Source organism: Rhagoletis pomonella, unplaced genomic scaffold, assembly GCF_013731165.1.
Source record: "Rhagoletis pomonella isolate Grant_MI unplaced genomic scaffold, Rhpom_1.0 Rhpom_scaffold_00001, whole genome shotgun sequence".
NCBI lineage: Eukaryota > Metazoa > Arthropoda > Insecta > Diptera > Tephritidae > Rhagoletis > Rhagoletis pomonella.
The window spans coordinates 60,027,550-60,034,785 of NW_023458555.1; positions in this window are offsets into that span (position 1 = coordinate 60,027,550).

Below are 7,236 nucleotides of genomic sequence, written 5' to 3' on the forward strand. Positions count from 1 at the left end.
ATCGAAAGAGGAGAAAGAAGGAGAATGACACTGGAGAGCCTATGAATACAACACCAATTGGACAACGCAATCAACTTTAAGGAAGACGTCGACAACACGAAGAACACATATGCAGCCGTACTAAAATTAAAATATAAATAAGAATACTTCAATAATTCTTCCTAAATGTTGTATTACCTTCAATGTGTGCAAATTAATGTAAAATTCTTGTCAATATGTAATGTGAGTTTCAAGTGATATTATGTGTGTAGAGAATTAGTGTTAAGTATATATGTACATACATATGTAACTATTGTTGTGTATATATGTATGTATATATGCAACTATTATTATGTTTTTGTTAATCATGGTTTTCGTTCGTTCTTCATGTTTATTGTTTATCGTTTAAATAAAACAGACTCCCTGAAGATGACACGAGAGTGTCGAAACGCGTAGGAGGGACAAGGGAAAAATATAAGCATTTCGCCTTTTACTCCATCGGCCGAAGCAGCTCCAACCCAGCAAATAAAAAGGTTTTATTTGGGAAGAACATTCTTTAGAATTAGATTTTTAAATAGCAAGATTGCATTCAAAAAAAGAAAACAAAAAAATAACGGAATAATGCGCAAGTGATTTTTATTACAAAATGAAAAGAACAATTACGATGAAGTCTCCTTTAACAGTTTACATTTTAAATATTTTGAATAAAAAAAGGAGCGAACCACGTAAGTAAAAAAAGTACCAAGCACTGATAAGGGTTTTTGATTTGAAATGTTATTATATTGGTATCAATATGGGAAAGAAAATACTCCGATTTATTGTGTGTTAATATTATCAAAGTGACAAGGCCGTTGATAATACTCACAATTTATGAAACTTCAAGAAAATTTATTAACCGTCAAAAGTTGTTTATTGAAACTACTTTCTTTTTTGTATCATGCGCAGTAAATAAAATCCTTCAAATTTTATTATTAATTTTTCGTTTGTTTAAAAACATTTTATTCTTAGAATCGAAATTTTACCAAACAAAATGTCTTTTGTTTTTAAATAAATGAGGTTAATGCTCAATAAATTGATAATTGTTGTTCTCATTTGCATACTTCACACCAACTCCAATATTGAACAGTGAAATATAGTTTAATTTTATCCAAATAAACAACGATATAGTTTGATGGTCAAGCACATATGGAGTATTCACAATAGGTGTTGTCGTAATGTGTTAAAGTCTTAAATTTTTTAAAACGTAAAATAACACCTTTAGGCGTTTTTTAACATAACCAAAATGTTTTTAAACTAGTAGGAAATATCTTATTGGCTCTTATTATACCCAACGAATATTTCAAATCGGTTTTAACCGTTACTTTATATTGAACAAATTTAAGCCTTTAAGATATTACGACGTCTAACACGAATTGTGAATCCCCTAACTATGCATTAAATTACACATCAAAATTTGTAATTTCAGTGTTCGAACTATATCAGAAGCAATCGCACCCAATATAGAAAACTGTAATATTCCTGGCTAGTTACATTGTGAAATAATCAGATGGCATAAAGACACTAAATATTTTTAAAATATGTTCACTAAAATTTTATTTACCTAGATGTAAAGTTTTTGCGAAGTGTTTATCGAATTTAATGTACAATTTAAACATTTTTAATATAAGACATTAACTATTTTTAAAAGGTAAATGTTAATAAAACTGTTTTATATTTAATCCCAAATTTATTTTTTTTATTTAAAATGGGTAACACCGCTTCGAATTTTTACAATTGAGCAGTTGTCAAAAATCTGCTTTTTTTATCAAAAAGTTGTTTACCAGGGTGTCTTTGAACCAGGGATGTTGCGAATGTGGAGTTTTAGACTTCCGCGGATGCGAATTCGGATGCGGATGTTTAAACCAAGGAATGAAACCGATTCAAAATAACGTTCCGGTTTGGGTTTCGGTTTTGCCAAGTGTTTCGGTTTCGGTTTTGGTTTCGTTCTTCAAAATTTATTTCGGTTTTGGTTTCGGTTTCGTTCCGGTTTCGGTTTTTCACAGAAATTTTGTTGATATTATTTAAATCACAATGTCTTAAACGTTGAGGAAAGAAAATCGAAAATTACAGTTCACTGATAATATCAACACTAGGTTCTTTCCCTAACAATCCGGACCGGATTTGGTAATTAGAGAATAAGAGAAACATTTTCTTTCAAAAATGGAACAAAGTTCAGAAGTACGGAAACGCAAAAACCTACATTTCGTGCACACAAGTCGAGAAACAGCTGATTCGGGTTGTTCTTGTTTTTGTCACTTATACCATGTTCTGACCGACATCGGAAACATGTTTTCGTTGCTAAAACTGGTTTTCGACCTAAAACTTGTGTTTTCGTCCATATAAAATCTGTTAAACGAAAACCAGTTTTCGCTGAAAACTACTTGAAAACTCACTTTCCACTCATTCCAGTCGGTGTCTTCACTAGTTTTTTTCGATTATTTATCGAAGTGGAAGTCATATTTTATCATCTTTAATACACCATTTCGGATTTATTGTTAATTGCCTGGCCAAAGCAAAATAAGAATGAAAGTTAAAGGTTGTAAATGAAAAGAAAAAGAAGGAAAAATGTTTTGGTTGTCGGTCAGAACATGGTATTAAATGCAAACACTTGGAAATTGAATATTGGTTTCACAAATTTGATTTTAAGTACATAGATTGAAAATACATCAACAGGCCATTCACTTTTCCTTAAAAGCACCAAGTAAATGCAGGCAACATGTAAACACAATACAGCTGATATGCACTTTGACACTTTATCCATTTTTACTCGGAGAAAATTTCGGGCTGTTTCGGACAGGAAGAAGAACACTTACGATCGAATACGCTCGAATTTTCGCTCTCTATTACCCATTTTGTTGAGTACAGGCATGATTTCTGGGCTATTTTGGGCACACGCGGGATCTCGCATTGCGTACGGGAAAGAAACTACTTAAATATAATTAATCGATTATCGATTCACAACAACAAAGTCATCAGCAGATTTTTGCGAAAAGTTACCTTGCCATACTTATTTACTACTTAACAAGAATTTTAGAAAAATGTTGCTGATTTTGGTTAAATAAATCATTTATTTCAAAGAAATTTTTATTTATTATTTTTGTAAATTTCTGGAAACCGATTGAAACCTGTGATTGAAATGGTTTCGGTATCAGATCAAGATAACGGTTACGGTTTCGGTTTCGGTTTTGAAAAACGAAACGGTTTTAAACGGTTACGGTTTCGGTTTGGGTTACGGTTTCATTCCTTGGTTTAAACGCTAACATCCGCGGATGCGGATGCAGATGTCAAGTATTTTTATACCCGAGCGCACTTGTGCACAAGGGTTTTATAAATTTGTTCACATAACGGTTGTTTGTAACAGTTAAAACGAGTCGAGAAAGATATAGACAAATATATACATAAATGATCAGAATGAAAAGAGAAATCGATTAAGCGGTGACTGTGTGTCCGTCCGTCCGTCCGTCTGTGCACACGATAACTCGAGTACAAATTGAGATATCGTAACGAAACTGGGCATGTGTACTTCTTTTGAGCGGTGGACGGATGGTACTGAAAATGGGCAAAATCAGACGATAACAACGCCCACCTCCCATAAGACGGCAGTTTTGAGAAATGCGAAAACTGCGATATTTTATTAACACCTGAAGCTTATTCACTCAAAATTAATATTTAAAATCATTTTTAGGCGAAAAATAAGAATATTATAAATTTTTGGAAAATGGGCGTAGCCACTCCCACTTATGATTACATGTGTATATCTTGGGAACCGCTCCACCAATTTCTCCCAAACTTGGCACAGTTGTTGGCCTTCACAAAACACACCAAACGGCATAAAATTTAGAAAATCTGATAATAACCACGCCCACATCCCATATAACGATATTTTAGAGAAATACCAAAGCTTCTATAAATCAGTAATTTATTCAAAACTAATTTTTGCAATAATTATTTAGAAAAACGGTAAATTTCAGAAATGTTTGAAACTTTGATATTTCGAAATTTTAGGAAGCTAACTTTACCAAAAATTTATACTAACAACAATCCCTTGAAAAGAAGTAACATTATTATGGAATTTTGGAAATCGGGCGTGGTGCCGACCACATATGGGTCGTTCTTAAAAAACATGACCAATTGGTGTCCCCAGACTTTACTATTTTATATTTTGTTTCTTCAAAAAGAAAATAGAAAAATATCTGCATTTTTATAAATTATCTACGTAACTATATTATAAAAAAAAATAATTAATTATCTGAAAATAACTTAAAAAATATTTGCAGTGTCAAAGGTTTAGCAAAAACCTGTGTCCCGAGCCAATTTATAAAAATTTAATAGTTATTTTCAGTTGAAATAAAATTGAAAAAAAATAATATTTACAATTTTTGTTATTCAGTTTGTGTATATTAATACCATATATAGAAAAGAATGATGAAAAATAATTTTTTTGTATAATTTTTATGAAGAAAATTTGTGTCCCCAGGTTTTGGTCCCCTCTGTTACGTCCACTCATTTTATTGAAAAATGTTTGTTAAACGTTATGACGCGCATATTTCTCTTATGCTTCTCCATCATAACTTAGCTAAAATCAACAAAATGTGTTTTGAACTGTTCAGTCTTGTTTAGTGCGTTGTTGAGTAAGGAACCCAATTGTATGCCGGGTACGTACCCTTATTCAGTGTCAACTCTGTTACTGTTGAAAAACGGTGAGTAAAGTGATTTTTTATTTATTTTATAATTTTTTTATAAATATTTTATGTACATTAATTAAGTGGACAAATAAATTCTCCAAAATTCGAATAAAAAGCTAAAATATAGTATTTTTGAGTTAATTTGTCCCCTCTGTTACCGGTCCACTCTGTGACTTATTAACTCCAAAAACTCCAAAAATTAAAAAAAAATACTGCTGGTTATGGATTCCTATTGTTGATACCATCCGTAACCACATGAGGCCAATTATAAACATATTTGGCCAACTTAATTTTTAAAAATTACAAAATTCAGAATGGTCATGTTTTTTAAGAACGACCCATATATCTATATAAGTTTATCTCATTACATCTAACTGAACGTTCTACCGAAGATGTTTGAAATAGACGTAAAACCACCACTGCTTACCATGTAGCGGTAGTCTTCGGAAAGGTGAAACAACTCTATTGAATACTTGCGCCGGGTATTTAATGTTCGGCTCCACCCGAACTTAGACTTTTTTACTTGTTAAGAAATAATTTAGGTGAGTAAATTAGGTGATTTATTTAAATAAAAATGGAAAGGTTAGTAATTTTTAATAATGTTTTTTTTAGTATTTGAATTTAAAAATTGGAACATTGTATTCAATAAAAAGTTTTTAAGGGTCAATCTGTATCCGTTTTGTACTGCGACCTTTTTGATTTTAATCAAGTAATCCTTTTTAATGCCGGCTTTGAGGTCAGGGTGTTGATGGAATTAAAACACATGAAAATACATTCCTTCCCAATATATTTCAATCTCCGCCGGAGATCGTCTTCAGGGGCTACAACAATTACACAAGTTTTTTTATTAACATACAAGCAAAAGCTAACCATCAAAAACATACATAAATACGTACATACATTGATTAAATTTTAGCTCCACGACGTCCGTCTCGTTTGTCGTGCAGTTTAGAACTGATATTACAAGTGTCAAGCAGGTGTCTGTATATGTGGGCGCAGTTTTCTGTGTCTGCTTTGTAGTTTAGTCTCTTGTTTGGTGGTGTGTTAATTATGTGGAGCATTTCTAATGTGCAGAGGCAAGAATGATAGAATACAAGATTGCGCCGATTGCAGCAGAATTCGTGAGAGTAATTTTAGCGTGACGTCATCGTAGAGTTGACAACTGAGAGCGGCAAGAATGAGGGCGACTAGTGATGTGCTGAATTGTCCCCAATACTCGGTACCCAATACTTAAAAAAGATTTCGGTACCCTATACTTCCTTTTCGGTATCCGATACCGATTATTTACATTAAATCCTCGCCATTATATGCATTTCAGGTTTAGAAAAAACTTTCATTACTAATTTATATGATATCGGCTAAAACACTTGAACTTATCGCCACAGAAAAATATTATTTTATCAGTTTTAACCTTAGTCGATCCAAGGTTCAAGAAAAATACTTTGACGGATGAAGAAGCCTTTCAGGGGAGAGATTCTGTAGCCAGTTAGCGACAAGTTTCGGATCGATATCGCACTTGTTGACTTACAAATATTTGATATCAAACGTCGACAAAACCGATACCGATTCGAAAATTGTCGTTAACTGGTTACAGAATCTGTCCCAGGCCTACAAAAATGATATCGTCCGATTCAGCTGGAACAAAAATGCTTCAAACAAGTAAGGGTTTCTCTGTATTATGGCATCGAACCGACATATATACATCTTTCATTTGAATCAGTAAAAAAGCTCTATTGGCTCTTACATTCGGGTTTTGTTAGGCGTTTTTTCCATATTTTTGGCCTATGTGCGCTTTTATTCGAAACCTAAATGTTTCGGTACCGAGTATTGAGAGTATTGGGTACTTAAAAGTATTGACTCAGCACATCACTACTGCTGTCTTCTCTACTATGACGTCACCAAAACAGCTGATTCTGTCAAAATCACTGACAGCCGAGTAGCGGTATCGTCATCGGCGCCACCTCTGTATTCTCTCCACCGTGCACGCGATGCTTACGATCTTTTAGCACCTGCTAAGTCTCAGCCCATGCCTGCTAATGTGAAACGTTTATTATAGTGTTGTTTTTGCTGTAATATGCTCACAGCTTCAAAATCGGGATTGTGTCCGCTCTCTGCACAGTGGGCCGCTAGTGCAGTTTTTTGTGTGTTACTGGATGCTCTACATTTTATGTCCGATCGGTGTCTTCATATTCTTGTTCTAAGTTTGTTCTTTGTTGTTCCTACATACTCTTTTTCACATTTGTTATTTTCATCACCAGCACATGGAATCCTGTATATAATATTGTTTCTGTCCATAGTTATCACTTTGCTTTTCATATTGCTAAAAAAACATACCAGTTGTATAGGCGGGTTTGATTGCTATTCTAATGTTTTCCTTGTCATATATGTCTGAAGCTTTTAATCTGTCCGAGAAACCTGGTATGTATACTACCGATTTGTACGATACAGCTGTTTTTTCGCTACTTTTCGTATTTTTACTTGATTTGTGTGTTTTTATCATCCTATGTATCAGTCCAGTTGGGAAATCGTTGCT